General features: G+C 31.0%; 1 long non-coding RNA gene across 1 annotated transcript; it reads left to right on the forward strand.

Moving 5' to 3' along the window:
• Positions 1-5,678: 5,678 nt before the first annotated feature.
• LOC143078008 (uncharacterized) lies at positions 5,679-7,510 on the forward strand. Its single transcript, XR_012978990.1, has 2 exons — positions 5,679-5,768; positions 7,407-7,510. It is a non-coding gene; the product is annotated as an uncharacterized LOC143078008 (long non-coding RNA).
• The last annotated feature ends 528 nt before the right edge of the window (positions 7,511-8,038 follow it).

The raw sequence follows: 8,038 nt of genomic DNA on the forward strand, positions 1-8,038 counted from the left end.
AAGTGTAACGGTATATTAACATGTATTTTTTATTAAATTATATTTATTCACCTAAAATATCCAGTAATATTTACTGCTGAAGTTAAATCAATCCAACGAGCATTGGTACAATGATAAGAGACGTAATTTCGATTGATTTTTCCAAGGACTCTTCACGTCATTATCGGGAAACGAAGTGTGTTCTAACGTCTGTCAAATATGAAATCGATTTTGTCAAGTCATTGGGCATTTATTTTCACACAGGATCATATGTAACATTATGCACATAGGAAAAATAACAGACCACCGGCACAATCTCTTTGACAATTGTATTTTCCTCTTTTAAACAAGACATAACAAGTCTACAGATTATGTTTGCTAACATTCCGTTGGAAACAAAAACAATGTTTAGACCTAGTATTTCGTACATCCGGCCGTAATGGCGTTATCACATGTTAGTCACATGTTTCACGTATGACTGGAAATGATTAGAACTTAAGGACAAAAACAATTTTAATAAATAACTGGACTTTCTGTTTCGTGTGAAATGTAACGCATAACGATAACGTAATTTTCTTACTTAATTATTACGAAGATCAAAACAAGAATGTAAATCATCTATATACCTGTTTGAACATCTCGCGAGAGTTCATATTTGCATATTGTTTTTAAGAATTCTATTACAACAAAGCAGATTACATCATCTAAAAATTGCGTTACAAAATCGGACACAAAAATCACGCCACTGTTCTTACATCTGCTACATAAATACTTATAGTTCTCGGCATTTTCTTCTCACTATTCTTATTGGTCGATGTTCTTTGTTATTTGAAAGCAAAAGTTACGAATTTGCCGGTGACGATTATCTATAAATCAGTCAGCGTTATGCTCTTCGGAAGCAAAAAGTAACGCAAGAAACGACACAAAAATACGGTTGTAGAATCTTTGAAATTCGTATATTTTAATTTTTTTTCTAGGGAAGAGTAGCATACACTTGTATGTTGATAAAAATAATGGCATCTTTAGATGTAGTTGCAACTTTTCTTACAGTAATTCACATTTTATCACTTTTCTATAGTTATAGGAAACGGAGCCCAATAGCAAATTATGGTCCATATGAGACTTTTTTAACAATACAACATTTATAACAATACAACACATTGTATCTCTTCCGAAATAAAAATATTCTTTTAAAAGTTTGCCAATAATAAAAAGCTTTGGTTTTAGATAGATTGACCTAACATTTAGTACAAAATTTTGATAAATCATGAAGTTGTTTTTGAAGACCTGTCTTGGAACTAGAAAAAATAACAATATCATCTGCATATACCGTCACGAGGCAGTCAATGTTGCGACCGTTTATATCAACAGCATCTGGGCTTTCCTTAAATGCATCCAGTAAATCATTTATAAAAATCATGAAAAGGTTTGGAGTCAAAACTTGCTTTACTCCAATTTGAGAATAAAAATTATTATTACATTGATTTCCCAGTTAAATAAAAACCGATAATTTCACATGTGAAATAAACGTGGTTATTTCACTCTCTGACGTCATATTTACAACAAAAGGCGTTGTCAAGACGTCAATAACGTCGGATCAAAACAAAATGTCAATGCGTAAGAAAAAGATATAGTTCCTTACATTTTCTTCATTAATTTTATAAAAAAAAGCCAATTTCCAGTGTAATAAAAAGAATAACTAATCGCCGTATTTGAATATAAAAAATAAGACAACTTGTGACCAAACGCTGCTATGGATTAAACTTGTGCTGCGCACTCCTTTAATCCATGCGTCGTTCTGTCACGCATCGTCTTATTTTTGATATTCAAATACAGCGATTAGTTATACTATAAGGAGTAAGCTCATCACCTATTTTAACACATAATTCACTTTTATTGTACATGTCTCTCAGGATTGCATGAAAGTTCCCACATACATGTTGTATATATATTATATTTTAATAGCTTATATTTTAAACCAGAATGAATGACTTTGTCAAACGCTTTTTTGAAATCAACAAAGCAAGCATAAAGTTTCCCACCTTTCATACTGGTGTACCTATCCATTATAGTTTTTAATACAAACGTGATCAGATGTTTTACTTGAAAAACCAATCTGACATGGATTTTGTCGTTATGTGTGACGTCTTGAAGTCTTAATGGATTTCAATATTGACCCTCAATATACATGATATACATAGAAATAGAAATATAGCATCAATATACCTCATATTCACCTTTTTTCTCAATTTCATATTGTCTTTTTTTCTCCGGACAATATGCCGTAGCTTCATGACTATATGAGTTCCAGTCAATATTTATTGTACGATAATGAAGTAAGAATTTATAAGTAGATATACATGTAGGAAGATGTGGTATGAGTGCCAATGAGACAACTCTCCATCCAAGTCACAATTTATAAAAGTAAACCATTACAGGTCAAGGTAAGGCCTTTAACACATAGCCTTAGCTCACACAGTACAGCAAGCTAAGAAGGGCCCCAAACATTACTAGTGTAATACCATTCAAAAGGGAAAACCAACAGTCTAAACTTCATAAAAACGAGTAACGAGACACACTTATGAAGGACATACAGTCAGGGATACTACTTGAACAAGTTATTTTTATTTACTTGAAGAAGTGAAGAAAATATACACATAAGTAAATAAATGATGTTTAAATAATCTCTCTTTAATTTTCTGGAAAAATTACTTGTATAATAGTTTTTCTTACAATCCTACAAAAATTCTCAACTTATGAGATGTAAAATCCGGGCTTTAATGATTTTTCCTAGGTAAACTCATATTTTTTAATTAGAGTTCAATGTTCTATCTCATTAATCACTGGTATTAAAGAGATAATCGTAACTGAAATTACGATTATCCCAATATGGTGACAGTAGATATAGGTAAAATCTTTACACTCATTTTTCTTAAATGTAGCATGTTTTTGTCAATAGTTACTCAGCTGCAAGGTTTATCTATACCATTTCATCATATTTGAATCGTAACGGTGCACTGGAATTGTCTAAGCGCTTTGAAAATTGCCGTTGAAAAATTTGGGATGATAATCGTACTCGGAAAAAAGATAATCGTAATAATGGTATTTAAAAATGAAAAGATAATCGTAACTGGAAAGTGTTTTATTGATATTGACACTAAAAACGTATATCTGATAGCATATTACGAAATTATGGCGATGAATTATTTACGAAACATTCCAACATCTTATGACATTTCTTTTTATGCATATATTATTAATAGTTCTTATGAAAACAGCTACATACTAATATTTCATAAAATTGGAAGGGTGAAAAAGCTTCAGGAAAGTTGGAAATGGGAAAAAAACACAAACTATGTTAATATACAGAAATTTCCAAGAACTAGGTATGCCACAAAATATGTGAATGAGGGATGGAAATTATGATACATGACATTAATTGTCAGGCGACACGCATGTGTCACCCTACATCAGATTTCTGATTGAGACAGTAAATAAAAAATAATTTATTCTGAAGTAAATAATATAGTTAATATTGTTTAAATTCATTCATTGCAGGTGGCTATATGGGCTATTTCTGCCCCCATGAAACCACTGCTGATTTAATTCTAGAACATATCCTATTATGCCATAACGAAGAAGGAAAGGCATTTAGTATTCGTCAAAAAACAGTTTGACAAGAAATTAGGGGCTACAGTTTTCATGACACTTTATTTTTCATTGATGATATCACAACTTAAAAGTTATGAAGAACAAGGGATAACTTTGAAAATTAACACAACCTACAAAAAGATAAAAATTCATACATACTCGGTATATGAAAAGTATGCTGCATACATATGCATGGAAGGTATTGTAGAGAAAAATATTGAAGGTACTTAACAAGGAACATTTTTGTACTTGCATACTTGCACTATAATTAGTACTTTTCTAGTACATGAAAACAAAAAATATTTAAAATCATATATTATATCAGTATAAAATAGAAAAAAAGTGAATTCAAGGGAAAAAATATGGACGGCTAAATTTATTGAATTATAAGGAAAAGGGAAATATGAACACTCATATCTCCCGATAAAAGTATCAACTAATAAATCTGATAATGCAGTTATAAAGTTATTGACGGAAACTTTTGTTCATTTCGGCCATAATTTTTATAGGAGGCAAAACATATGACAAAAAAAACAACCAATAAACAAACAAAAACAAACTTAAATGCGCACACAACATTGAAACTTTGAAAAAAATAAAAACATCTACTTACATTGTACCACAATAACTGACTCGACAGCTGCTTTATTTTCCATATCTTTAACAGGTACATGTATATATCAAAAGGTTGTATTTGCATATTGTCGTCAGTTATGAATAGAAATGTGTAGGTAAATTCGTCCTAGATATTAACCTGTAAGTTTCTTCATTTATTTTTATATGCGTTAATGTCATCGTTAAACTGGACATTTGCATTTTTAACACACAAAATACCGTTGAAATACTGAAAGACACATTTATTATGTTTCAGTTACTACATGTATTATCGGATAAAGAAAATTACGATTATCAAAGAAGAAAAATACTTTACAGTTACGATTATCATCCCGAATTTTTCAACGGCTAATTTTCAAAGTGCTTAGACAATTCCAGTGCACAATTACGATTCAAATATGATGTAATGGTATAGATAAACCTACATTTAAGAAAAATGAGTGTAAAGATTTACCTATATCTACCGTCGCCATATTATCTCTTGAATACCAGTGATTAATTCAACATAGAAACTTATTGCACAAAGATCAATATTTTTTTTTACCTGTACAAGTAAATAAAATTCACTTGTTTAAGTATCCTACAAATTCACTTATAATGTGTATATTTTTTTTTACTTCTTCAGGTAAATAAAAATAACTTAAATAAGTAGTACCCCTGACTGACATAAACATGATAAATAAACAATAAGATTCTTTATATTTTTCTTATTTATTTTCAGATAATTAGCATTGGAGAATAAGCATTTGACTGGTCTTATGGTCACAGTTGGTTGCATCCTGTATAATTTAGTAAGGATTATTCAACAACAATGTAAAACATTTGATACATTAGACAAATCTTTTCATACCATCAGGTGCACATGACAGATTTCCTAATTAAGCACATTCATGACATTTGAGACCAAAAATCTAGAAAATTGCCAAAAGAACACATCTGAAACCAAAAATTTAGAAAACAAGCAATTAATTTCATTAAACACTATCGAGACCAAATGTTCAGGCAGCTAACAAAAGTAAAGATCAAACACATTTGAGATTATTTTCAGAAAGCAAACAAATACGTTGTTAATTTTAAACAGGAAAAACATAGTCAGTGAGCTAATAAAACACATTTGAGACCAAAAGGTAAGAAAACAAAGAAGTTTTAAGTATTCTTCCTTGGACACAAAGGAACCCTTCTCCACATTGACAAATTTGTTTTTTATTAGTGTCTTTTTTAATATCCTGGTTTAATTATCAATTGAAAATCCAAACTTTGTAAAGAAAAATTCAGTGTAGTATTGTCCACTCTTTAATTACATATATATAACAATATGTCAAAGCTGGTATTTTTATCTGGTTGCAGTAACAACTTTTTTATATTGACACTGAAAATATTAGTGTTAAGAGTTTGTCAGTTTTATTAACTTTGCATTTTCATTTTCAGATCACAATATACACATGATATACATGATATAATTACTGGAGTATTTGCAGTGAAATTAGCTAAAGGTCACAGTTTGCTGCATACTTTATATCCTGGTAAGGATTATTCAGTCAGAATAAAACAAAGTTTTGTGATAAGACAAATCCTGTTTTGCTTGCAATATGCACATGACTGGTTTCTTAATCAAACTCATGTTAGACCAACAGGTTAAACAATGAAAAAATAAATGGTGCCTACACTTAATACATTTAACGCCAAAAGTTAAGAATCAGACATGTAAAGGTACAGTACTCTAAGGACATACTTTGATTGCTAACTTTAAGAGGCATTGTGTCTGACATGACAGTCTTAAGGACCGACACAAAAACCAGGTGTGATCTCATGCTGTTTAGTAATTAAGGTTACCTGAATCATGGAGCATGAATGATAAACTGTTAAAAGTCTTCATTAAACACATTTTTATTATCAAAAGATTTGATAGAAAGCAAACACATATATTCTGTATAAAGTTACCTTCACCTATGTAATACCAAAAGATTTATGAATTCAATAATACTTAATTTTAATTGTAATATACTGATTGGCGTGTCCACAACATGAGTCTAAAATCACATCTTTTACATCACCTACTACCAGGCTACAGTCCATGCTTAATGCAATGTTAACTGAAAAAATGAACAATCTTTACCCATTGGTGCTTACAAGCACTTTTATTAATGTTTTGTCCCTTTATAACCTTATAGGATATTATGTTTCTGTTCTCTAACTTAAGTTTGTCTCAACCAAATTTAATAAAATGCATCTATAATGTTTGTGAACACTGAATTAACCCTGTATAATGTTATATGCTAGCTTGGGCATCACCTGTGTCCCTATTGACACATTCCCTATTATTATACCCCCGCTTTAAAAAAGGGGGGTATACTGTTTTACCTCTGTCTGTCCTTCCGTCAGTCCGTTAGTCAGTCAGTCCGTCCCATGAATATTTTTCGTCGCATTTTTCTCAGGAACTACAATACAAGGATTTCTGAAATTTGGTTTCAGGGTTTATCTAAGTCAGCTATACCGTGTGATGCATTTTCAGATTGATCGCTTGACAACTTCCTGTTTACCGAACACTTGTATGATTTTACACATGATAGCCAAGTTGAAAATTTTTGTCACATTTTTCTCAGGAACTACAATACAAGGATTTCTGAAATTTGGTTTCAGGATTTATATAAGTCAGCTATACCTTGTGATGCGTTTTCAGATTCATCACTCGACAACTTCCTATTTACCGAACACTTAGAATTGAGAATGGAAATGGGGAATGTGTCAAAGAGACAACAACCCGACCAAATAAAAAACAACAGCAGAAGGTCACCAACAGGTCTTCAATGTAGCGAGAACTTCCTGCACCCGGATGCGTCCTTCAGCTGGCCTCTTAACAAATATATACTTGTTCAGTGATAATGAACGCCATACTAATTTCCAAATTGTACACAAGAAACTAAAATTAAAATAATACAAGACTAACAAAGGCCAGAGGCTCCTGACTTGGGACAGGCGCAAAAATGCGGCGGGTTGCATATTTTTACACTATTAATATTATCCACTTGTGGTGGGGGTATCATCAGTGAGCAGTAGCTTGCAGTTTCACTTGTTTATCAACAAATGCACAGAACTTAAAACTTAAGTTATGATTGGTATGCCAATGTATATGCTATACTTAAAAACTTTTCCATTTATAGGTCACAGTGAAGTCCTTGAACTATAAATCTGGTTGTTATTCCTGGATACATAAACAGATTAGACTTGGTAGGAGTCATTAGAAAATAAAGAAGAATATATTGTAGATGTATTAGATATTTTATTCATGATAATATAATTTTGTTTGATCTTAATTATGGATGTAAATAACCATGAGAAGAAGGGAAGGCTTACATGTATGCCCTTGCCCATGTTGCCTCAGAGCAAATGAACTTTTTAAAATGATACATCTTTATGTAAGAAAACAATTGTGTTTTGATTACTTCATTGCCACTATTAAGGAAAGAGCTATTTCAGTATTATGTATGGATTCACATTGATATGAGACACAACAGTTTTACCTTAAAAAATTGAAATTATAATTATACATTGCTCTTCAACTTCATACTTTATTTGGCCTTTATAAAAAAAAATATTTTAGTATCATTGATGACTTTTTTGTAGATGAATTGCACATCTGGCACAAACATAAAATTTCAACCCTGGTATCTACATTTATGATTAGTTTATTGTAAGGTCTTCTATGATGAGATGGATAAACTTCAACCCAAATAAAAAAAATCAGAATTGAACTATATAATATAGCAATATTATCAGGCTTGTTGTGAAAAAA

The sequence above is a fragment of the Mytilus galloprovincialis genome, chromosome 6, assembly GCF_965363235.1.
Source record: "Mytilus galloprovincialis chromosome 6, xbMytGall1.hap1.1, whole genome shotgun sequence".
Lineage (NCBI taxonomy): Eukaryota > Metazoa > Mollusca > Bivalvia > Mytilida > Mytilidae > Mytilus > Mytilus galloprovincialis.